The sequence below is a fragment of the Xiphophorus hellerii genome, chromosome 21 (assembly GCF_003331165.1).
Source record: "Xiphophorus hellerii strain 12219 chromosome 21, Xiphophorus_hellerii-4.1, whole genome shotgun sequence".
Lineage (NCBI taxonomy): Eukaryota > Metazoa > Chordata > Actinopteri > Cyprinodontiformes > Poeciliidae > Xiphophorus > Xiphophorus hellerii.
Window position 1 is genome coordinate 22,206,213 of NC_045692.1, and position 26,997 is coordinate 22,233,209.

Here is a 26,997-nt window from a genome sequence, read left to right on the forward strand (position 1 = left end):
AGGTGTTTCTTTAAGGACTTCAGCTGTTTATAGAAGCAGTTGAGACCCAAATAGAAGTATGAAAATGTGTAAAAAATGAATTTTGATTTAAACAAAAATGACCAGAATGTAATAAAACCTAAAACAAATGTCATATAAGTGAGTCTGGAAGAATAAGGAACCCTGAAAACCTCACAGAGACTTTCTAGATTTGGTTTTCTTCCACCTTTGCATCTTCTCAATTCATCTGTTACTTTTTCTACATTTAGATTAAAACCAGTTGACGGAGCGTGCTGGAACTCATATTGGGTTGCTAGGTAACGGGTGGAACTCTGCTGTGGTTGCTAGGTAACGGCACAGTGCCTGCTGGCTTGTGACGTTACATTTTCCAGACACCATAAAACATTAACTTATTGATAAACAACAGCTGGGTGATTTTTTCTAAGTGCTTGGGCTGTTTTTAGAAGCAGTAGAAACCTTAATGGAAGTACAAAAATGTGCAAAATGTGAATTTTGAATAATAGGTACCCTTTAAACCTATTAGATTAAAGGGAATCCTAATAGTTTCACTGAAAAAAACTATTAGTATTTTAGTTTCTTTTAGTTTTGCTCAAAATCATGAACCTATTTCTGCTCCCCTTTGAAGCAGTGAAAAATCGAATGGTCCAGGGTGTAATCTCGGCACAAACAAATGATAAAAGCAGACCGAATTACCGGGAATAAATTAAATTAAGGTCAGTAATTACTGAACTAAACATTAGCTGCATAAATATTGACTTTGCATGAAATGAATGTAAATATTGCATTGTTCTCATACATTAATTCCAGATTAGTATTCAGGCTGTTGAACACAACAAGATTTGTTCGGTTTTTCCATTTCAGCAGAATGCAGAGGGGCTCGACAAATCTATTTAAAGCCACCTACAGCCATAAATGGGGGACAAACAGATGAATAGCAGTTTTCATGATTATGTCACACTGAGCTATACGAAACTATTATTATTTCCATCTCATGCTGTGGCATATACTGACCAAATCCCATTCAAACCGGGCCTTTTGCTCCTCCAAATCCCCTAATATAATACTGAAAAGAAAAAAATATTAATTATAACGAGCTCCGGCAATCTAACCCTTGCACAATGGTTCATTGACATGATTAGAAGTAAATAAAGTAATTATCCATCGTGCAGTTTGAAAAAGCTCCTGCATATAAATAGGCATCATTATGGCGAACAGTGGATGAGTTGCAGAGCCTTTCTACCTTTTGGTGGAGAGCGATTTTGATCTAAATTGATTGCTATGGGATTATCCAGGATTTATTAAATATTAAGGCATTGACATTCACTAATGTTGATAATTAGGGTTTATTCAAAGTCAGGGCAGAATTGGCATAAAACGTGCATGGAAAGCAATTCATTACCCAGCCACGAGTCAATTCATAAATTATGATTTTTATTACGTATCATAATTAAAAATGCTCAGGCTGAATTGATGTCGTTTAAAAGACTCGTTATGCTGCTATTTTGGATTAACAAATACATTCGGGAATGTGTTGCAACACACGCTGAGCAGACCGGGATCATCTAAGACACTGAAAATTATTAATCACTCAATGGGACGATCCATTTCTTTAATATGCAGTGATGGTAGAGAAAGTTACCAAAATAACTAATTCACTTGTTTAGGTACAAAGACATTCATGACTTCAGTCCAATTTTCTACGATATGAAGTTATTCTGAATATTGGTAATGAAAAAGTTAAAAAGTGCATCTAAAATAAACTGAATTTACTTTATTTTGGCCTAAAAATTTTAAGTAATAACTTAAAAGTTATTTGTGTATCGTCAATTAATTCTTTCTTGTCCTGAACAATTTTTTTATTGTTGGAAAGTTTGTTTATTTCCCTTTAAATAGCGCTTTATTACAAAGTCTTACTAAGTATTTTTCTAGTTTCTCGAGGAAAATATCTGAGTATAATGAAAATAAGACAAAACTAACTTCTCAGCAAAATATAGGGGCTTATTTTGAGTCAGTAATTCCTTAATATTGGTGAAAAATTTCTAGTTCCACTGGCACTTTGAAACCGTCTTATAAATGAAATAATCTGCTACTTTTTCCATCAATATTAAGGAATTGTTGACTTAAATCAAGCTCCTATTTCTTGCTGAAAAGTTACTTTTAAGTTAGTTTTGTCTTATTTCAAGCAAACCAAGATATTTGTACCAGTAACTAGACCAAGCATAGACGTAAATCCCAGGGGCTTCAAGGGGTCCAAGCCTCCCCAAATCTTGGAAAAGTCTAGAATTGCCCCCCAATTACCATTCAGCAGCACTGAAGTGAGGAGCTAGCTGTTAGCTGTTAGCTGTGGCTCGGAAGCACAAACATAAAACCCTCCAGTAAGTAAATACTTAAAACAAAAGACATGTAACACCTTTTGTTTACTTTCATTGCTCAATAAGAAGAAACACATTAACAATAAAAATCTGACTGCAGTTTGTTATTTTATTACTTTGGCTGAATCATGATAAGCTGCCTCATTAGCAAAACTGTTACACTGCTTTCATAGACTTAAGCTTTTTGTCAAAGGTAGCAAACATCTCATACATATTTAACTCTTTAACTTTTAGTGAAATTAGAAGAGTTTGAAACAGGAGAGAGAGGCTGAGCAAGTGGACCCAGCTCTGTATGTGGGAGCCGAGAACAGATAGAAAAAACTAAAAGTTATGCCTTTATTTCTCACTGTCTTCAACATAGAGCCTCTAAAACCACAAAATAAAATCTGAATATTTTTCTATCTAAACCCTGGTGCTTTAACTGTTACATTTAAGTTATGATACTTCCCAGATATTCATTTCTATTTACTTGTTGGTTCTCAGTCATCCAGGACATGACAAAACTAAAAAAGGCTTAAAAATAAAGCAACTTAAGTAATAATTTATACAGCCCATAAATTGTATTGGGAGCCATTTCAATAAATCATTGTTTAAGAGGAATTTTATTAAGAGCAGTTACTCATTAAAGCTTTTTTATTTAGAACCTTACATTTTTGTAAAGGTGCTGCAGAGATTAGAGCAGTGAGACTGAACAAAACTCATATCTAAGCAACATTTGAGTTTAAAAACTTTTTAAACCACATTTTACGTTACATTTCACTGTAACCCACCCAAAAATTGGTCTTCAGATATTTTCCTGCTTATGGTCCCCCTCAATAATGAGATGGGATTTACGCCCTTGAGACCAAGATTACTTGGTAAGATTATCCTCTAACAAACCTTAGCTAGCAGGTAAAGAAAGCTGTGAATAAACCTGAACTTGTTTACCTTCCTTCAGAAGTTCAGGTGGTGATCCTGCATGTTTCTCCTGATGTCAGCCATTGTTCTCAGCAGGCCTTTCAGTTCTCACCGAGCCTGGCGCAGTTCAGCTGTCTTCCCGCTCTGCGCCTGCAGTAACAGTAGTTCATTATCAGCAGGAGCTAGCTGAGCAGACACCAACACTGCTGTGGCTGGAGTTTAGTTCAGTTTAGACACAAAACAAAAAAAAGAACATCCCTAGGTCTCAGGTTTCAGTTGGAATCCAGAGGAACTTTGCAGCTAAGATCATACTCACAGTTAGGAGAAGCCATTGAAAACCCACCTGAAAGCCTAAAGCACTTTCTCTTGCTTTGATGCCTTCATGCCAACTGCAGTCTCTGCACATGTAAAATTTTAATATCCAAATAGTGAGGGAAGATTGCTGTCCTAAAACCAAAACGACACAGTACAGCTATCTGTTCAAATACAGCCAGATACGACACTGTATTAGGGCCACTGAGGAATAAAGGAGTACATTTCTGCCAAAAAACAAAAACATTTTTAGACTAATCTAAAAAGAACTGTCCGGAAAAAGTTGGAAATTTTAAAAAAAGGAATTTTGAAACTCAGATATTGATATTTCTAGAATTTTTTTAAGGAGTTTCAAAAGTCAAAAATTTGCAAGATAAAAATTATGTAGAAAAAATCTGAAAATTTGAAAATGAGCTCCACAAGTCAAAAATGTTCTACAAAAAACTCTAGAAATCTTTCTAGAAATCTTTGAGAAAAAACTTGGAAATTTCCAAGTTTGAAATTTGAACATTCACTAGAAAAAAACTCAGGAATTTCCAAAAATGTGGACTTTTGAAACTCAGAAACTGATATTTCTAGGAAAAATATGGAGCTCCAAAAGTCAAAAACAGGGCATGAAAAAACTCAAATTATCTAGAAAAGAAAACATGGAAATTCTTGAGCTCCAAAATTCTAAAATGTTGAAATTAATCTTAGATATTTTCTACAAATAAAATTGGAAATGTCTGAGTTTGAAAACTCAAAAATTTGTTAGGAAAAACTTTTAACTTTTAAGATTAATATAATTAATCTAGAAAAAAAATTAAAACTTCTGAAATCTGTTTTTTATGGAGCTTCAAAAGTCAAAAATTTGCAAGACAAAAAAACCCTGAAATTATCAAGGAAAATAACTTGGAAATTACTAAACTCCAAGAGTCCAAAATTTGTTAGAAAAAACTCAGAAATTTTGAGATTAATCTCAGAAATCTTTGAGAAAAAACCTAGAAATTTTCAGGTTTGAAAAGTTGAACATTTGGTAGAAAAAGAACTCAGATGATATTGTCAGACTTGGAAACCTTGAAAGTCAGAAAGTAATATTTCTAGAAAAAATATATTTTTTTTTTTCTGGAGCTTCAAAAGTCTAAAATTTACCCTAAAATTATCTAAAAAAACATACCTGAAAATCTCTGAGCTCCAAAACTCAGAAACTTTTCTAGAAAAAACTTTCTGGAGGCAAATGTCTCAAATTTTCTGAGCTTTTCGCCGGAAATTTTCTTCTTTTTTCTACCTACAAGGTTCCTAAAACTCCTTTGTCGCCGCTGCCGGTATGCAGCTGCTGAAATTAAATTACAGCATGCTGCTTGTGTCGCTGACATCCGTCTAGCTCCCAAAGTAAATCCCATTCTGGGGATGAAGTGAACTTTCCATGTTGGAGGCTTTGCGTGGTGAAACACCGTGGCGGCAGAAGCTAAATGCATTTGAGCGAATGAAGTGTTGCAGAAAGACAGCGGCTCTCTCTCAAGGAGGTGGCGGCGCCAACTCTCACATTATAGAGCTGGCAGAGATTCGAGAGGCATGCTCCTGCTTGTGATTGGCGATTAGCAAATGTTTTGTCCCGACCAGAGATCCGGGTAATGAGACTATAGACTCCCCGGTTGGTGCTCAGGAGTTAATCACACAACAATGAGGCGCGGAGGTAAAGGATGGAAGTTACGGATGAAAAGGAAATGGGTTCACACCTTGCAAGACGAGGCCCCGGAGTTTAATTGTGTTTGGATAATCTCATTGTCTGTACAGGTAAGTCTCTTCACTCTCCTTATTCTCTTCAGACGAAGTTTGTTGGAGTTCAACAGACTCTTGAAACAAACTTTAATGGGCAGTATTATATATTTTCCAGGCACATACAGACATTTTATAGCACAATAAAATAACTATGTGCCCTTCAGTTGTTATAAAAATTAGGTACGTTCTGCCCTGAATATGTTTTATATGTTAAAAAAAATACAGTGTTGTTACCTTTACAGGAAGTTTTTACAATTAGGAATTGCAAAAAACATGTTTAGGTAAGAATCTTTTATTTTGAAGCCTGCTGAAACAGGAAACAGTGATAAAACTGGATGGTTTTTGAGTTGTATAGTAGGAAATAGCATGGCTGAATCCATTTAAATCTGATGAATCAAAAGCAATTTAGAAATGTAAGTTTGAGCTGATTTTTAACTGAGATGTTGAAACTTCTATAAATTCACTGCATAATTATCTGAGTGTGTACCTTTTGCTAATCACTTAAAGTCAGTGTGTAAATCTTATTTTTGTAATATTTGTTTTATTCAAAGAAATTAAAAACGCAAGCAGCCTCACATTTCTGACTCTTGAACAATATTAACACTTTGAAAGTATATCAAAGGAAATTTGACTTCGCAATTTAACACCTTGAAATTGGGACTCTGTCCCTTTAAGAAGCTCCTGTTCCTTCCGAAACTCCGCCTTCATGACGTCGTCACAACTTTTCTCCATTAGCCTTTTAACAATGTTCTTTATAGCATTGGAATAAGAAGTAATTCATATAAACACAATTGACTCACAGTTTGCTAATTGCTGCTGTTGCTAGTCTGAAGGAGATTTGTTTGGTTTCTACTACAAATACCTTAGTAGACTTGAAATAAGACAAAACTAACTTACAAGTAACTTTTCAGCAAGAAATATGAGTTTGTTTTAAGCCAATAATTCCTAAATATTGATAAAAAGTTCTATTTCCACTGGCAGATTATTTAACTTATGGGAAAAAATGTCTTGTAATAAGTGAAATAATCTGTCAGGAAGTAACTGGTGGCGAAGTTTAAAGGAGAGTTATGGTATAAAACAAAATAAAAAACTCAGTGACCTTTCACCTAATTTCACTTAAGTTCTGTATGTTTATATTTGTGCCTTGGATTTAGTGTTCACGATAAATTCCAATTAATAAAGTTTTACTATTTTCTGCTGTTACTATTTACTGTTTGTTCAATCAAAGCATCAATGAATACCAATAAATCTGAAAATACAGTTACCATCTACAGTTTAGTGATACAAATCATATTTATTTATTCGACTGGTATCTAAAAGAAGCAAATTACAAACGGCAGTGTTTTCCAGCAGCATTATTTGTGTTTGTGGGGCTGTAATTGCTGTGACACAAAGTCACAATCATGCAGTTTCCTAAGAAAACGTATGGAAATCCTAAATAAATGGAAAATACTTGACCAAATTCTTGATTCAAAGTATCATTAATCAATATTCAAATGACACATTTAAAGCCTAAAACTAACACATATGTAAACTTCTGACCAAATCTAAAACTTTGACTACATAGTGGTTTTTTCCCTGCTTTTAGCTCATGCTTTTACATCCATGTAGACAAACTTCCAAGCCACCAGACTGAACTGACAAACCCAGTTATTTTGCCTCCCAAAACACTGCAGATGCATCTCTCCGTATGCCTGCAATTCTTCTGTTATGATGTATATTCCAGACTTTAGTACGTCTTTCTTCCAAGGTGTCAACGTTGAGTGAGTAGCATAGGTTCTGCAAAGCTAAATTACAGTTTTTACCGTCGGAGTTCTGAGAGTTTTAAAAAGCACTTAAAGGAACTCCGTTTTGCAGATTTCTGAAAAGTCTCTGAGGTACAACGGTAAAAGTTTTAAAATATAAACATGTCAGGAACCTTATGTGATTGTAGGGTTGCTACCGTAGTGTTTAGGGTTTATACTTGCTTAGCACTCAATACTGTCCACTTTACTGTCGTCTCCAAACTGAAACCACTACACCAAGGTTAGGTTAAGTTACTCATACTGAAAGCTACACAAGCTAAAAACTATTCAAAAGCCTTTTTCTGGAAATAGCAGTCTAGCAGAATGCGGTTTAACTGTATTTTTAATCTGTATTTTTTTGTTATACTGTTTAAATCTTCCACTATGTTTAAGATTACAATAAAATACAAAAAAAAAAAATAATAATCCGACTAAGAGCTATTTAAAAGCTACTATTATTAGCAGTCACTCAAACTAGCAGACAACTTAATTACCCACTAAAGCGATTTAGAAACATTTTAGCTGCTCAAGCTAAACTTTTTCAAGCTAACAGCCACTTAATTGAGCATCTATATATGCTTAATGCTACATTAATGCTATAATTGCTTAATGCTAGCAAGTAGCTAATTGTGATAACAACTATTCAAGCTAACAAGTATGAAAGGTTTCATCTAATAGGACTAAATGTTATTCTACTTTAAACAAACTAACAGATAAATTAATTAACCACTAAAAACAGATATTCATGCTAACAGCTAATCAAGCTAAAGTTTTTCAAACTAACAGCCACTCAATTGAGCATCTATGCTTACTTAAAGGTACTGAAGTCAACGGCTACTTGTGCTAACAACTGTTCAGGCTAACAGATGAAATGTCAGCTTTTGAATAGCTTCTAATCAGTCCAGGAGCTTTTTAAAAGCTAACATTTAATCTGTTAGCTTGAATAATTATTAGCACAAGTAGCTGCTGGATACTGTTAACAGTTACTCAAATTAGTGGATAAATAACTTAACTACTAAAATAGAGTTAGTTATGCTAACAATGACTCAAGCTAAAATTTTCAAGCTAAAAGCTATTCAATTGAGCTTCTGTTTGCTTACTGAAGCCGACAGCTCCTTGAGCTAACAGCTATGCAACCCAATAGCTACTTGTGCTAACAACTATTAAAGCTACAAGCAAAAATAAATAAAGCTTACAACTAACATAGCTAATAGCTACTTGTGGTTGCAGCTGACAGAAAGTTTACAGCAGCTCAGGCTAACAGCTAGAGAAGCTTACAGCTACTCAAATAGCGGTGTAAGCTAGCTGATAGTCTGGCAGACTCTGTTAGATTAGGAACTAGAATTGCAACATTTGTTACATTTTCAAACAAATGTTCAGCTGGTGCGGTTTCAAACTAAAACCTGTTCCCCTCCTCACCTGTGGTGGCGCTGTACCAAGATCCACTGGAGAAAATGACACAAAAATCTCTGAAATGGAAACAAAAATGGAGTGGCGTCAGATTAGTGCTACATGTTAGCGCTACAGCTAGACAAATATAATTAGTGTAATGTATAAGGTAACAGATGCAGGCTAGTTTCCTTTTTGTGTATACTTCAGTGCCTGTCTATCCTCCAGTCAAATTTCTCCCTAAAAACCTTTTGACTTTACCCTGCTGCCTTAAATTTTAAACCTGGAATCAGCCTTAAAAATGAAGAAAATGAAATATTATGTCCACATTCTGAAAGATCAACTACCTTTATTCTTTTTAAAATGAAAAATGTGACATTTCTGCTCTTTTAGTCATGCAACTGTCTGGTTGAGATCTAATCTGAGTACTATAAAGTATTCATACACTGAGCTAATATCATTTGTCAGCCTTCAACTTGGCTTTTACTCAGCCACATTAAAAGTAATGTAATCCTTAGAGAAAACTAAGTGGATCCTGCTTGTTTTACTTTCAAAATTAATCATGCACCCTGATATACTTCGCATTTGCTCACATTAAAGCCACAAGCTTCAGGCCAACTGAAAGCTGTACATAATATTCAATTAGAAACAAAAAAACATGGTTAGGTTTAAAATCAAAATGAAAATTACTAATCAATTACTAATTTCTCCGAAATACCTCTGTATTTTTGTTCTTTGCAGGTTGATGCTGCTTGTGCTCTTCCGCCAGAATCAAACGTTTTGGACCTCAAGGTTTGACTATCAATTTATTGATTTGCAGTCTTTTCAAAATGGTGGAAAGTCTAACACTGTAAACAACTTAAATTGTGACATAGTGCTAAAGTTCCAGATATTAGTTTTATGAAATGCTGTTTTTTTCTGTGTATGTTTAGTTAAATAAAGTCAGCTTGTGGGTACATTCTGTAATATACTTTCTTTAAAGGTTGCTCTATTATGCTTCCTTAAATAGGTTAGGTTTATGGTCTATACAAGACAGGCTCATTACGATATTAGTTTTGAACTGTTTTAGGGCTTTTTGTCACTTGCCACGTAACCCCAACTCAACGTTTACATTCGTACTTAAAAATGGCTGCAAAAAGATGCGCAATTATACAACTGTACATCTGTGAAAAGCAGAAGTGGAGCCTCCCGCACAACCAAATAGGATGTCGAAAGTGGTTTTTGCATGGTAAGTCAACAACAAAACACTTGTACGGTGCATACAGTGGTAAAACCAGTTGACCAAAAGTGTTGGAGCTCTGCTTGGGTTACTAGGTAACCGGGCTGGGCTTTGCTTGGGTTGCTAGGTAACGGTGCAGTGCCTGTGGAATGCAATTTAATCAAAAAACACTAACTTATTGCCAAAAAACCTGTAGAAGTTTCTTTTTTAAGAGCTTGTGCTTTTTTAGAAGCAGTTGAGACCCGAATTTAAGAACAAAAATGTGCAAAAGAAATGTTCTCAAAACCGTACAAAGTTGTTCTGCTAATACTTACACAAGACTTGTGTTTCATGTCAGCTATACTTTACCTTAGCTTGTGGCCCCCCAAGTGGCTCCGGAAGATAGCTATAAAGTCTAAAAATTTGCTTCGTCTTTGCTGCGAGTGGCCCACAGCACTGATTCGTTATAAAGAATTGAAGCTCTCAGTTGGAAGGAGCTGCCACCTGTAGACTTTCTTGAGATGTTATATTTGGTGATGTAAAATGTGTTCACGTCACATCCAGCCAGGCCTTAGTTGTACATCTCTACAGAATGTCTGGGGAAACTATCTTCCACAATCTGTCAAACGGTGCAGCATTGGTCTACCAATTACAGCTGTGAGAAGCGAGCAGCTGTCTTGGCTCTACAAACTTCTGTGCCACCATGTCTCATGCTGCAGATTACACGTCTCCCATTGTGAAAATGTGATGGTTTTCACTGAGAAACAAGGGTGAAGTGGAGAGCAGTGATGGAAAGGGTGGTATGGCAGAGGGGTGTGGGGTTTTTTTAGACCCGGTAATCAATAGTTGATTATAGACGGAGGTAAAAAGATCTTTGAGAAAGCGTTTCAGAATCGGTCCAAGACTGCAAGATAACTATATTCCTGAATTTCATACAGCTGAATTTAAAAGAAACCACTCAGCTGTGTGTGAAGTTGACGTGTTCAAGCAGAAAAGTGAAGAATAAAATCAATGGGTGTCCGAAGTATTGAGAACAGATCTTATAAGTGTAAGGTTTCTTTATATATATATATATATATGAAAGCAGCTTTTCAAACCACTGGTTTGTGCAACTGAGTACTAGAACCGGATTAAAAGAATTATATTTTAATAGTGAAAATAAAGTCTTAACATTATAAGAATATAATCATATTAGCAGAAAAAACATGGAATATTATGAGAAAAAAATCATTTTAAAGAGAAAAAAGCTTTGATAGAGTCTTCAAAATAGCACAAGGTCCTGCTACTGATAATAATCTGATGCTATTAAAAGGTTAAGTATTTTCTTATTTTTAAAACAGATACCAAAGTATAACTTCACAAGATGCTCAACATTCCTCATTTTAATGCAGTAGTAAAACTAAGGCTTTTTCCTGCAGGACTTGTCATAAAATTTCTACTTTACTCTGGTCATTTTTCAACGTTACTCTCGTAATTTCAAAGAACAAGATTCTCTTAGTCAATCCCTGATATGTCCTCATAGTTTTGTCTCCATTGAAATAAAGAAACATGTTTAATTAATATTTAAAAAATAATACAAAACTTAAAGATATATATATATTATGTAATTTTTGAAGATTTCAAATTAGTCTGGCCCACAATAGCAGACTTGGAGAACTTTCAATTCAGTCTTCACTGTCACAAAAAAGTGCATTTTTTTTTTTTTTTTGGTTCTTATCAGAGTTTGATTGCGTGTTCACACCTCCCCAAATGAACTGGACTTTCTAGACAAGCTAACTAGAATTTGATTAAAACGGACTAATCTCCATTTTCTACCTTTCACAGTGAAAAAGATAATAAATTACACTTTTGCCATTTGTTAAAACGAGTAACAAGTTAGCTCATTTGTAGCTCTCAGGTAAACATACTAGTAGCAGAAATAAACCACTAAAATAGCACTATATTTATAAGCTAATGCTAATTTAAACTTGGCTTCAAATTAAAAACGACAGTTGGAAGGCTAGCCCATTAACATCAAATACTTGGTCACGTTATATCTCAAATTAGAAACATTAAATAAACAATACACAACATAGCATCAGCGCCAAAATACGGCCTCTCATTTGCATATTGAAGTGATAATTAGCGATCGTTAACGCATCGTTATAACTCACTTTGTCACTAACACAGACACTTATCAACAGCTCAATACATATATTCCTAAGGACCCCTCAGTTGCCCAACAAGGTGCCTGATGTAAAAGTTCAGCAATGAACAAAAACAATAAATAATCCTAGGCAATTTATAACACCAAATGTCTGGAATCAAACTTTCTCACTGAAAGGTATCTACAATCTGTGCTGCTCTGTCCAAATCTTGTTTGTCTAAATTCTTATAATTTCTGCAGCATCTTTGGTTTGCTTTTTTCTACCCTGTAGCATTTTAAACTATAATTATTTTTGGAAGATGTTCTGTATTGTATCCAGGTCACATCTGCAGCAGCCATGTGTTATATTTTGATCTAAATGATGCTGGTTTGTATCTGTTGTCTTAATTTTTTTAACCATGTTTTTAAAGATAATAATAAAAAGAATTTAAACTATAAAAGAAAGGTTATTTAGCAAAGCTTCAGCAAACTAAGAAGTGTTTTTTAGGTTATATTGCTTCATCTGAACATGAAAAATTCTCTTGTCTAAAAATATGTTTTTCTCCCTTTTTAGTTTTAAATTAATCCCACAGAGAGCAAAGCTTTGACAACAGGAACCAGTATTCACAACCTCATCAAGACCATGCAATGTTAGTGTTTAAACATGTTGAATTTCATGCTGTGATTATCCCAGGCTTGATTTTTATCACAGAGAAAAAACATGAAATGCAGTCAGCAGGTTGGTGGTTGTATTCATTAACAAGGTTTCTAAAAAGCTATGTGAAAAGAGACGGTGTTGCTTCTGTTGTAAGGTTAAAAATGCATCCAATTTCTCTCTGTTTTAGAACAATTATCCAATTCTCAAGCAAATTAGCATTTAGAAGCTAATTTACTGATATAGGTACAGAATAGTCAGCAGGGGTGTAACAAGATCTGCAGGGCAACCACATCTTGCTTGCAAGACTTATTTTAGGGGGCAAATCTCTTAAAGTATGTTTATTTTTTGTCCGACATGATAGTTTATGTAATTTAAAGGAGAACTATTATGTAAAATTCACATTTTGCACATTTGTGTACTACCATTTGGGTCCCAACTGCTTCTAAAAACAGCCAGCTGGTTTTTTTGGAAATAAATTGATATTTTTTTGGTGGCTTGATAATGAGCCATTTCAAAAAGATCACAGTTGCTGAGTCACATTCAGAGCACACTGCACATTTACCTAGCAACCCAAGCACAGTTCTGCCCGTTACCTAGCAACCCAAGCACAGTTCCGCCCATTACCTAGCAACCCAAGAAAAGTTCCAGTATGTTTGGGTTTTACGATGGTTGCTGGAAAAGGTGAGTGTTTTGTTGTTGACTTACCCTCCAGATACCACATGCTGAATTCTTGTTGGTTGTGCAGGAGGCTCTACTTCCGCTTTTCAAAGACGTACGGTTGAATAATTTTGCATCTTTTGTCAGCCATTTGTACTGATTAGACTAAAATCTCATTATCTAAGAATAAAATTGAGCAAAACTTATAGTAAACATGTTTTGTACAGTTCATAGACCTATTCTAACCTGTTCAGGGTCACCTTTAAGTCAAAGTTAATTTGGGAAAGCTGGGGAACAAAGAAGAGAAAACCTCCAGTTTTATTATTTTCCTCCCTTACTGCCAGTAGTATCAAGATGCAATTGATTTAAGAAGGTTCTGTGTCGTTCTCATTTGGTATCGGCTGGTATTTTAGGGAAAAATGTCAGTTCAACATGATCGATTCATGTTCGGCCGTCATGCTGACGAAAATGAGAAATTGAAATTGATTTTTGAAGGATGTTATTAAGATCCAGGCTTTGACTTTTGCTTTCTTTCTTTTTTTAAAATGTAATCATGGGATTGTTATGGAGACAAAGACTGGGGCAAACATGGTAAAGCTAGAAAATAAACCCAAATATAAGCAATACATAATACAACAACAGAGAAAAGGTGTTGTCATGAGTGAACGCATGAAAAAAACCCTTAAAATCTGAAACATGATTCTCAGCACATTGTCGTCATGAATTATAAATGTCAGTTTATTCAGCCAGGAGTGGTGGTAGGTTTACATATGCAAAGATTTGTTCTGCAGCTCTGTTTTCTTAACAGCATTACAGGTTAGTTGGCTGTGTAACTACAAGATGTTTTTCACCCTCCACTGCAGCCAGGAAAATATCTCATATTGTCAAGGAGGTTGTTACATGATCTTCTGAGTGAGTAATTCAGAGATCACATAACAACTTATCCATCAGTGCATGAAACCCGGCAGAAAATGGGCTCTCTGATAGCCCTGTTGCAGTAATCTTTGCAGAACTCGATCTGTCAAGTTTTGGGTGCGAGGAATCAAACCGGAATGTGCAAAAGATGAAGGTGAAAATGTTCTCTTTTTAAATATTTTAAGATCAGACTTTGAAAAAAGTAAGGATATAACACCAAAAAAATAACAAACTATTTTAGATTTCTAGCACAGGTAACTTTATTTTTCCATTTTAGTGAAAGGTTTTATGTTATTTGACTTCTCTAGAGCCAGATGTTTCCTGTCCTCTGACTGCAGATGAAAAAAGTGCACTTTCAGCAAAACTACTTGTCAAATACTCCTGCTCTTTTCTATTGTATTGTATTCTTTTCTTTCTTTTTCTGTGTCCTGTCCAGCAGTGTAGCTATCAGAGTTGTTGTCAGAGTGCCAAAGTCCACTCGATCTAAAACGTTACAAACAACAATCTGTTTGCATTCAAGTAGACTCAAATAAAGTCAAATAAAACTCATAAATGTTACTTAGATCAAGTGTAAGTGTCTACTCTTACAACTTCATTACAATTAAACAATTTATACTCTTTAATACAACAAATATTAACAAAATGCTGAGAATCAACAAATAAATCCAAACAAAATGGCATAAAAGGTTTTCTAAAATCAAGTAGATCTCCATAATTGTGACAAAGAACATAAGTTAGTCGTTCTTATCGTAAATAAAGTAAAAACAAAATTTCAATGTTTACTTTTGTATAGTATTCAAATAAACACAATATTTAAAACAGATTTAAACCTTTAAAGTAAACCATATTAGCATATCATCACCAATTATGCTTGATTTAACCGAGTCATTTAGCATATAGTTTACTCCATGAAAACACTACAGCATTAAACACCACAATAAACAAGAGCTAGCATTGAGCTAATTAGCTTCTATAACCAATAGCTTAAAGCTAATTTGCCAAAATCCACATACAGAACAAAAAATATATCTCTCAAAAGTTTAAACATTCAAACATCAACTCACCGCGTTGGTCCGTTTCCAAAAATCGTAAAGAAGAATTATCTTTAAAAGTAATTTAGCTTGCTAAAGAGCCGACAGCCGATATAAAACCACTTCCGGTTCGTCGTGTAGTCACTTCCTGTTCCGCAAGTCACTTTAACTCCGTGTGAAGTGAACTGTGAAGCCCCCTACTGGAACAGGAGGAGAAAATTTAACAATCATGAAGGTTTCAGATTTAAAATATTCAAATCGTTTTATAGATTTTAATCACACTTTGTTTTAATTCCCTTTCAAAGTGTGTTATGTTTTATTCCACGGCAGTTTAATGTAGTGTCTATACTTGGTTGTTTTAAGCTAAACTTTTTTATTAACTTCCCATTTTTTAAGAGAATTCCCGGATATTATTGGAGAATATTCTTTTTTTGCTCTGCATTTTGCTCAAAATTGACTAATTCAGCAAATTTTAATCCTCCCATTTGTCTAATTAAAGTATCGGTGTGGTTGTTTTTTCTACTTAAATGTTGATTCTACAGTTGTTTACCCAGGATGACAAGTAATGTTGTATAAGTGCATTGTGTAAAGCATATAATGCATAAAAATTGAATAAACATCTTATTTTGCATAGTAAGGCAATACTCCTGACATAGTTTCCAGTTTATGTCTTCATTATGTAATATTAACTCAATAAACTTTTTAGATTGATCACATCCATTAACGCATACTGAAAATATCAACATTTTCTATAACAACTACACTATTTTATTTAGTGTTTCTATGGTTCTAAATGACTTTCTTACAGAAACACAATTGTTTTACTGGTTGATATTAGATTTATTTTACGTCCGACACCAAAAAATACTTGAAACAGTTTTATCTTGGGTTCTTCCAACCCTTTGTTCTGAGTGAACTCCGCCACTCACCTAAACATCAATCATCCCAACTCCCGAGTTAGTATTTCATGATTAGGCTGATGTTTCTTTCATATTTCTAAATTACATTGTCTTCTATTATATCAGTCAGGCTTTCAGGAATGAATGATGACTTGTATTTACTGTTGGTAGGTTTTTTTCTGTTTTTTTTTATAACAAATGACTGCTATTCTCTCTTTCTTTCGCCACATAAAGCTTTCACAAAAATGAAAATCTGCACCTCCTGCAAGGGGCAAAAAAAAACTAACTAAATATAAATGCATCCCAGAAAGAGAAAAAAAGCTTTTCTTTTGTTCCTCAGATCCCTCTTCCAGTGGCAAACTTTTCTGCACGGCGTGCGTGCGTGTGTGTGTGTGTGAGTGTGCGTGATGCTGCAGACAATGAGTTGCTTTCCAATTGCCTCCTCTCCAGCCGCCACACATCTGCATACGAAACCATCCGTGCTGAGGATGATATAAAGGCTTAAAAAATGGGCTGATAAAACAGAGGCAAGGGGTCATTAAGCAGCAGGTTTGGAGACAGCTTGGGAGACGCGAAGTCCCAACTTCATCAAGATTAATCACTGACATCTGGTGCCTTTGGAGGACCTAGTTAGTAACCCTCTGTTTTCCCCCTGGTGGGGCGTGAATCATCGATGGCAGCAAGGCAGAGACGCAGGAAGCTCAGCCCCGGATGCGTGTTGTGTCTTTTGTCTCGCTGCGTGACAGAAGCTGATGATAAACGACACAAAGGAGCATAAATATGCATTTTTAAAAAAATGGTTCTGCTGCCATTAACTGTAGTGACATAATTTCTTTTAGCAAAACAAAAGCCATGATTATGGGAAAGATTTGAAATAGAGTGAAAGCATCTTATTATATTTACTCATAGTGAAGCATGGTGGTGGCAACGTCATGCTATGGACACAAATTCATTTCTCGAGCTTCTTATTTTTCTACATAATTTACTTACAATGGAAAATGCTACTTCCAACACAAAATATTAATCTTTTTATATCCAAGCTTTTATAATAAGTAGAACTATGTCTGTCACAGACTTTTATTTTGCTGCATCCAAATCAACTTTTATATAATTTATTAAATTTGACTCAATATAGCAAAGTTGTGAAAGGAAGAGAGCCAAATCAATCTCTGGTCCACCTACAAATCTTGGTTTCTGTTAGGTTGAAGTGAACTCTGGTGTGATTTGAATGCATATGTGAACGCCAAGTGGACCGGAAACTGCTCCAAAGGCAGGAAGTGGACTACAGCACAGGGCATTCTGGGTAAATGCAACCAAAATAAAAGCGCCAGGCTAGCGCTAGCTGGAGAAATGACTTGTGCTTTTTACTAAAAACGAAAGAGGAATCATCCAACCGCTAAAGCCTGACGCTACTCCATTTTTGTTTACATTTTGTGAAGGAGGAAGTTGCACTCATTGTCTTTGGTGGTTTTTGTATCATTTACCACAGTGGTTCTTGGTGCGACGCCCCCACAGGCTAGAAGGGGAACAAGTTTTTCATTTAGTTTGATATGATTGACTCCAGTGTGAAAGCAAACTACAGCAGCTGAAAATGTAACAAATGTTGCAACATGGTGCAAGTCTACCAGACTACCAGGTGTGAAAACACACTAAGATACTATCCATGTACCAGTTCGTTACCTGGAAAACATTTTCTGTCTGAAACGTGACGTTTGCTAATCTCTACTGACACTTAAATGTTTTGGTCAGATGAAGCTAAGATTGAGCTTTTTATCAACACAAAGTCCAGAAAGGAAAAGCTAAGAATGAATATCCAGAGAAGAGCGTTCTAACTCATGTTATGTAGGGCTGAAACGATTAAATTGACTTCATTTGTTATAAAAATGCTATAAATATCAAATATGATTTAAAAGAAAATTGACCTCATTTAACGCTGTGAAATTGGGTATCTGCTGCCCTTTCTGAAGCTCCGCCTTCAGGAAGTCATTACAAACTTTCACAACATTTTTGCCAGCATTTCAAAATAGCTCCTATTATGAGCTCAACAGGAGTTTGCTAATTGCTGACGGATAGTCTGAAGGAGCTGCGTGGGGCAGGGATGCTCTTCGAGGTAGAAGGTTGGAAAATGCAGCTGTGAGGAGGAGCTTTATCCTCGAAGGCGGGGCTAGGCCCACCCTGGCGTTTTGCACAACTGAATGGTTGCCATGGAGATTAAAGGCTTTCTAAAGCATGCATGAAAGAGTCAAAGCAACACAGAGTAACGTTATAACATGATGTAAAGCTAAAAAAATTTGATTTTACATTATATTTCCCCTTTATGACCCAAAATATATTTCAATAAGATCAGAAATGGTTCCACAGACAGAAAAATCAAACAGTAGATTGATAAACGTGACAAAATTTACCATCTATTTACTATCATCAAAACCTTTTAATCAGATGTTTCTTTACTGTTTTCAAAAAATAAATAAATCTACGTGTAGTTATGTGTTCAGCTTCTCTTTGGCGTGACCTCAACAAATATTCCAAGAGTGTTATCTCATTATTGATCACAGGGAAGTGAGGAGATATGGATATTACCGGGCCGAAGGCCACAAAGGTACCGGGGTTGATTCATGGGGGCGTCTTCCTCATAACTCAGGCTCTAGACAAACAGTTCAGTCCCAGCAGCGCTGGCATTTGAAGGAATAAAGTTCTTGACTTTAAAGCAGGGTCAGAGCAAGATCCCTTTCTCTTAAAGGTCCTTCCTTGAGTCTGGCGGCCATCTTCCAGGTTAAAGTTTTCCTCCAAAACCATAAACACTATCTCTTATCCCTTAGCCTTTCATTCCACTGTTAAATCCCTGATTTTTTTTTCACTTCTTTGTGAAGCAACTTGTGCTGATCTTTGAAATCGGCGCTATTTTCTGTCTTGCAGAGACGAACCCTTTTCGTATTTTCTGACCGTGCCCTTTCCGGCGAGATCCTTCGAACACTCTCTGCTTTTCCCCCTTTTCTCGTTTTTTTTAATACTACGGCTGTCACTTGTAGAGAGCCAATTAACATATTGTGTCTGAGGAACTCATTCTCCCCAACAGTCCTTCTCTCTGTTTTTGTCACTCTGCCGGCTATACCGGGCAGTCTCACACAAATTAGCGGCGTGGGCTGCGAGGCTCAATTACCTTTTAAAACGTTCGGAGGTGGTGTCAGCCTGTCTCAGAGCCTCTCTCCGACGATAAGGGCACAAAGCGAAGAGGAGGAGGGGAACAATCGGCGTGCAGGGGGCTGGGTTGGGTTTCTTACTGATCTAATTCCTCTGTCTGCAGGGCGCCTAACTGTTGGCATCCCAGTTTCCCCTGGAGACAAAGGCAGCCCTCTTCTTCTTCTTCTTCTTCTTCTTCTTTTCCTTCTTCTTATTCTTCTTCTTCTCATCAACGCACCTTTGTCCATTTGAATATGATGGCAGTGGTGGACTCTCAGGAGGAATCGCGGCAGACCGAGCCTTGTTATCGTGCAATGGAGACAGGGAGGCTGAAATGGGAGAGACAGAATGGTAACAGGAAATGGTGGGAGCAGCAGACATTTTATTAACGCCTCCAAACGCCAAAAAGAGAAATTTATAACAGAGCAGAGCACACAAACACCTTAGACAAGACTTTCTTTAAATGTCCTTGTCAATGCAAGGTCTGGTTAAAGCAACCTCTTACCTCAAACATTTATAGATTCTTGCTAGTTCTGGGTTGGGCATCCTGTTATGCTTCCTTAAATAGGCTAGGATATTTTTGCACAAAATTATTCTTAGAAAGTGAGATTTTAGTCAGAATGAGCTGTTTTATGACATCTTGTCCCTTTAAATCCAACTAATGTGCTGCTGGCCGCGCCAACCCAAACTCAACGTTTACAAATGAAAATGGCTGCAAAACGAGGCGCAATTATGCAAATGAACATGTTTGAAAAGCAGAAGTGGAGCCTCCTTCACAACCAACAAGAATGCATTAAGTGGTTTGCGGATGGTAAGTCAACATCAAAATGCTTGTCTTTTCCAGCAGCCATTGTACAGCGCATACAAGGGGAAAATTAGCTTGGGTTGCGAGGTAACGGTGTACTTCTTGTTGAAACCAAAAACATTATGGCTAGGTGGGTTTTTTTAATCTCTTGGGTTGCTTTTAGAAGCATTTGAGACCCAAATGAAAGTACAAAAATATGCAAAATGTGATTTTTGTATAATAGATCCCCCATTATCTCTATCACATTCAGACCTGTTGACGGGAACTCGTCATATTCCAGAAAACAGTTTGAGACGATGTGACACAGTGGCCTATTTCTCCCAGCCGCTGCAGATTTCCAACAGCACCTGAGGCCCCGCAGTCTGAAACATTTTCTGTTTGTGAATGACTCAACGTCCAGTTTGCCAGAGCATAAATGGGCAGAGGACATCCTGTCCGAGGTCCCGGTTACAGCCGGACACAGAGCAGTAAACAACCTGTCATTTAACAATTTAAGGTAGTTTGTGATTAGGATTAGAGTTTAGTCAGAGTTGGACTTTCAGCCATGAAAGTGAAAAGTTCACCAACTGGAAAAGGCCTGGGAGTTTTGGTGTAGCAGCATTCAGCTTTTATGCATCATAAATCTGGGACAAACTTCCAGAAAACTGCAAAACAGCCGAAACACAAAGTTCCTTTAAATCATGTCAGTAAACCCAGCTGTTTAGAGCTGCTTTTAAACCATAATAAATGGGAAATTGTCCAATATATTTGATGTTTATTGGTGATTTTGATGATGGCACTTGACAAAATGTAATGCTTGTTACTGGTTTCACAATTGGTGACTTTTAATTTTGTATTATTATGATGTATAGCACTTTGAACTGCCTTGTTGAGAATGGTGCTCGCTTACTTTTGTAATGATTTTTTTCATCTTTAATTTTGACTTTAAGTATCCCAATTTTCATTTTTTTAAAAATAAAATGTCAATTTTTGGACTTTTCTTTCCATTTCATAGTCAATTTTGGTCCCCCATTTTTTAAACACAGAATTTTTTCCCTTTTTTGAATAAATGTACTCGATTATAGGTCGGACTTTTCCAGGTTTTTCAGTGTGAAATTAAACTGCTGCAAAGAGGTCTTCCATGCGGTGCCAATAAACGTGACCTGCTCTGCTTTTCTTTGACAATTTTTCAATGAGCCATCGCTCCCAGCCTCAGGTGAGCTCCAGTAAGAAAAGCATCACCAGGAAGTCTCAGTCAGCAGTTAGACTCACACATTACAGAGCGTGTCGCGCTTTGTGTTATTCATTGATACAGTCTCATGTATTTATAGTCCCAAATCATGCGGTTTTTAAATCTCTACATAACAAAGGGGAGATGAGAGTTGAAATCCACAGTGAGAACAAGGTAAAAATGATTTATTTTAATGCAGATATCAATGTTGGATCAGAATGATTGAAGACTTACAGCTTCATCGTGAAAAATCTGTCAATGTTTGGAGAAGAACCATGAGTACTGTTAATTTTCTAGATATTAAGGGACATCTGAGGCAGCTTGGCTTTGTTGATCCGCCACCAGGGGGCAGTGTTGTGCAGGCAGCTTGATCTCAGCTAACCCCCATCCTGAGCAGATCACTGAGTCTCTGCTGTAAATCCTCCTGCCTGTCCTTCCTGTGCATCTCTGGAGTCACGCTGCCTGTTGGTGTTTGCAGAACTTCTTCATGTGTTTTTTTAAATGCATGAATAATCGGGATGTATGTCTTTTCACTTGTTACTCCACATGATGAGAATATGAAGCTCTGCTCACTTATTGCAATCAGAGACGCAGATTGTATTGTAATTTGACTATTGAGTAAGTGACTGTTGTGTTTGAAAATACACTGCAAAAACACAAAATCAAGTATATTTTGTTTCGTTTCTAGTTTTAACATCTTAGTAGATGTGAAATAAGACAAAACTGACAAGTAACTTTTCAGCAAAACAATGGAGTTTGTTTTAAATTGATGATTACTTAATATTGATTAAATATTTCACTTATTACAAGACATTTTCCCAAGCTATAAGTGAAATTTTTTTATTGCAAATTTTCAGTTTTTTGAGATCTGAAATTTCCAAGTTTTTTCTAGAAAATTTCTGCGATTAATGTCAAAATTTCTCAGCTTTTTGACAGAAATGTGCTACTCCTTTTTTTTTTATTTTACCTACAATGGCCCAAATACGGGGCTGTAAATCTGCCAGTGGAAATAGTATTTTTTCATCAATATTAAGGAATTATTGACTTAAAACAACCTCTCATGTCTTGGTGAAAAGTTACTTTTAAGTTATTTTGTCTTATTTCAAGTGGACTAAGATATTTACACAATTTTACAGAGTCTGAAATATATAAAACCAGATATTTAATGGATTTGAAAGGCTGATTAGGCCAACATTTCTTAGTTGATTGCAGCTGGTGTTTTCTCTTTGTCAGCATAAACAGGATTTGTTTTGATAGCACTCATTGGATGGACCGAAACCTGGAACACTGTTAAAGTTCAAGGAGCTCATTGAATATCTGGGAAGGAGATTTATAGACTTACACAAGCTGGGAAAGTCTTTTGGTGATTACTGATTATTCAATTTAGTTTTAGAAAAAGTGTCTAAAGTCACTGACCTCCTACATTTGGTCCTGTGGGCGAAACAATCCCGGGTAAAATGACTTTTTCTCTCTATTCCAAACAAAATCTCAGAGTCTCCAAAGGGGAAATCTTGGATTCATGAATATAATTGCACAAATTGTAACTACTAAATAAATTTATTTAGTGGAAACATGCCGATTTTTTCAAGTCATGTGATCAACAAATGGCTGTTACTACTGGTGGAAACGACAAAAAAGAAGACGGCAGGAAGTGGTAGGACGATGATGGTTTTTAATGACTTACTGCGTGATTTTAGTTGGATTTATTTTTAAAAATTATGTTTTTTAAATATTAGCAAAACATCTACAACGTTTTGTACACATTTGTCATGGAAGCAGAGTTTTCCCCAAGAAAATGTTTTGCTCCTGTTAGTACATTTACAAAATTATCATTAAAAACTGTTTACTTGGCTGTGTTGCCGTCAGTTGTACTGACCCACGGATGGAAAGAGGAGGAAATAATAAAAGTTAAGGGTTTGGTCATTTTAAATGTCCATTACCTCCCCTTGGTGGCGCCACTGAGGCTCAATTTTACTTTTCAAACTGGAAGAACGAACGCATCGAATGAAACCAGATTAGCTTTAAACTTGATACAGGAAACCTTTGCACCAGCAGCTGGAAGAGCAAACTGATGAAGGTGAGGAGAAGCTGTGGCCTGGAGGAAATGACAGCAGGAACCAGAGTTAGGGTCCGCGTCGTTTCCTGCAGCACCTGACAGCCTGCAGCCCAGAACAGGACACAAAGTGTCAAAACATGCTGCTCACTGTGGACTCTGGCTCTGTTCGCCCATTGATCCATCTGTCCTGCTTGTCCTGTCTACCTGCCACAGATCTATACCAAAGAAAGTTAGACTTTGATGACATGCTAGACATAAAGCAGCCCTGAAATTCAAAGTGAATTAAAATAATAATAAAAAAAGGATCTAAACTCTTCTCTTCTTTTTTTCAAATTAAAACATTTTGGATGTTTTTGCAAACTAAAAACATTTTAAATTCTTTTCGGAGTAAAAAGGCGACGGAGGCAGCAGATTGTTTCCCGTTTTAGGTTGAAGACAAAAAAAAAACCCATTCACAACAATAAGGATGGAAAGATAAAAATGTGATGATTTACCTGATTTTCTTTTAGACAAGAAAAGAAAGAAAGAAAACATGTTTAGTGGACAAAATATACGAATACACTTAAATTAAATGCTAAATAAAAATATTTATTATTACTACTTTGAAAAGAATGACTAAATATGTAACGCAATAAGTAAATTTCTTTATTTTTCAAAATAAAAAAATAAAAGTTAAACTTAAGAAATATTTTTTCTTACCTTCTAATTAATTACCTTCTAACTTATTTGAAATTATAGGACAATATTTTCTCCTATTTGGATTAGTTGTAGCACCAATATGGCCATATTGTTTTATGCTATAGCAGCGATATCAAACTCATTTTTGTTTTGGTCCAAATTAGGATTATAAATGCTCTTAAAGGGCCGGTTGTGCCAGAATGTATTGATATAACCTGTTGAAACTGTTAAAATATCAATGAATTCTTAAAATTAAATAATATTATTGAACATCTTTTCAGTTCCTGCAGGATCTTCTGATACTTTTTGTGATTTTTTGCAATAAAAATCAAAGTGTTTGTGGTACAAATTTAGAAATATTTGTGCTTATTTATGACAGTAAATGTGACGTTTTATTACTGCTGTATAGATCATGGATTATAATCTGACATCAATTACAGCTGAGGCAGCTATTTAGTACATGTAAGAAAGTTTTTGACAATTTTTGAGAAAAATCTGCAATAAACACCCAATGATGTATTAGCACAAAAAAGTGTGGGGATTTGTTGATTTTGTGTGAATTTCCATGATAATTCTCAAGAAACTGGAGGGACTGACTGATATAATTTGGCAGTAAACAGATCAAAACTGCATTGATTTGATTGAAAACATAATATTTAAGCACATTTAGTGTTTAGAGGGCCACATAAAAAGCTATGGCGGGCCGGATTTTGCCCACGGGCCTCGAGTTTGACACATGGCTTGTAAAACAAGTCAGAAAGTCTGTAGAATATTGATATTTTTGTATATATTTTAAAATGTTTTTGCCCACTGAGGTTTCTCTTCTGCTCACCATCTAAACGTGTTAGCAACGTTAGCTGGATTACTCCCTAACGCTGCAACGTCTGCTTGTAATAATCTTTGCATTACTTGAATTTCTGCCAATGAAAATGCTAACTAATGCTGAAGTGATGCAAGCCACTGGTGAACATGTATCTCCTGCTCTGTTTGACATTTAAAGTTTACAGCAGGAGTGACTAAACCTCAGTTTAATATTACCTAAATGTCAACTGATTCAGTCATGTCACCTCACAGTAATTGTATTACTGCAGAGATCTGGATCTGCTGCAGAATCTCAGGTCGCTTAAATCCAAATTTATCTTTAAATTTGTTGATTTGAAAGAATAAATTTGTCTATTTGTAAAAAACCAAAAACAAATCATAAAGTAGTGAATACTTTATTAATTTCTTAAAGAATGTATCACTTGTTTATCAATTAATAAACGATTAAACAGATTAATCGTGATTAATCGCTTGTTGAAGTTATCGTCAACTAATTTAATAATCGATTAATCGCGTACATGGACTCAAAAAAGGCCATTTGCTGAAAAGGAAAACATAGTCAGAGAAGTAATTAATCAAAAACTGTACCCAAAATATGTTAATTTTGCATTTAAGATAAACAAAAAAACACCTTTCCACTTCTCAAATAGCAATTCTAGCTTTACCTGGTTCAAATTATGTCAACATTAAAAAAAAAACTCATATTAAGCACATTTTGCTTTCCAATTATTAATTAAAATAAAACAGAGGCGTCCAAAAGTTTTTCACCAAAGGTTAAAAGTTGCTTTTTCTCTCCAATTAAAAATGCAAAACTAATATAATTGTGCTTTTTGTCTCCTTGACCTGCATAACAATAAAACATATTTTAATAAAACCAACGTCAGTGTGAATTTTGCCTTAATGTTTACAGTTATTTAACTTTTTTGGTGCCAATTATTTTCCATTTTATTGGTCAATGAAATGTTTCTTCATTTCCAGCAACAAAAACAGAGGATTTTCTTTTAAAAACCTTCTGTGTGTTAAACCAACGAGTGATTTGTAGTAAAACGTCGCCGTATTTGTGGTATGAATTTCTATTAAATAAAAACAAAAGCAACAAAGAAAGAGATAATTATTTGCTTAATGACATTTTCTATCTCCTAGAACAATTACCAAAAGTATCCAACTCTGAAAGTCAGAGGGACAAATTTGCACCATTTTTCAAACGCAGTCAGCGACCACAAATCTTATTCTAAGGGCCACAAATGGCCCCCGGGCCACACTTTAGGAAACCCTGCTGAGCTGTTGCACTTTAGGTTATGAAATTTTTATTTACCTATTTAGAAATGGATTTAATTGTTTGTTAAGTTGTCTTTTTAAGTATTATTGATATGGTATAGAATAAACTTAAGTAGATAAATGAAAAATCTGCAGAATGTAGCAAATTTTTTATCCGATTTGCCATCAAGAATAATCAATTACTAAAATAATCAAAAATGTTCATTGTTATTTATCTATTAGGCTTTCTAATCTTTTCCTTTTATTGTTCTAAAGTGCATCATGTTACTTTTTTCTTCTTCTGGGTGTTTTATTGTGCAAACATGCCTACAGCCAACCTGTAACATTTCTGAAAATATAAAAACATGATTGAAGCCATCTGTGTGCCTGCATGCCGTACTAAAACTTTCTTTTCCTCTGAAGGAACAAAAAAAAGTCTTTTGCCATTAAAACTGATTTGTTTCTCTCTGTGGGGACCTGCAACTAGAATAAAATCCAATATGACTGAGCTGCACTTGTCTGTAGTTTCTTTATATGGACAAACCATCTGTGCCAGGCAGCCTGAAGCCCTCCGCTCTAATTGTCCCGTCTGTGGTGTTTGATATGCATAATTAGACTTTTAATAATCTTTGCTGTGCAGGTGATGTTTGCCATGAGTACAGACGGATTTGTGTGGCTCCAACAGGCCATTATGATCTTTCTAATAACGAGTCGGGGTTCAAACTTTTTCGTTAAAGTCTTTCATGTTGACCAGCTATAACAATATGTGAATGTAATCAAACTGCGGGCCGAAGAGGAAACATTTATCTCTGGAAAGTAACATTAAGTTTTAACTAACCACTATTTAGAATATATGGTGATATAAGATGATCTAAATGATTTCTTCTTTCTGTTCAACTGTAGCTCAGAACTTGAAACAGCCTAATGAAGGCTGTTCAGTCATGAACTCTGACCTTTCACACCTGACAGTCTGGTAGACTCGGTTTGATTG

At 35.6% G+C, this 26,997-nt stretch overlaps 2 long non-coding RNA genes across 2 annotated transcripts in view; both read right to left on the reverse strand.

The window, feature by feature from the left end:
- The window catches only part of LOC116711870 (uncharacterized), a 44,425-nt gene extending 29,185 nt beyond the window's left edge, over positions 1–15,240 (reverse strand). The window contains exons 1-3 of the long non-coding RNA XR_004337353.1: positions 15,133–15,240; positions 8,546–8,595; positions 3,300–3,419 (exon numbers count right to left, since the gene is read on the reverse strand). This is a non-coding gene — a long non-coding RNA (uncharacterized LOC116711870). The remainder of the gene's footprint in view (positions 1–3,299; positions 3,420–8,545; positions 8,596–15,132) is intronic.
- The window catches only part of LOC116711869 (uncharacterized), a 463,421-nt gene that overhangs the window by 293,194 nt on the left and 143,230 nt on the right, over positions 1–26,997 (reverse strand). The gene's annotated exons all lie outside the window — the stretch shown is intronic.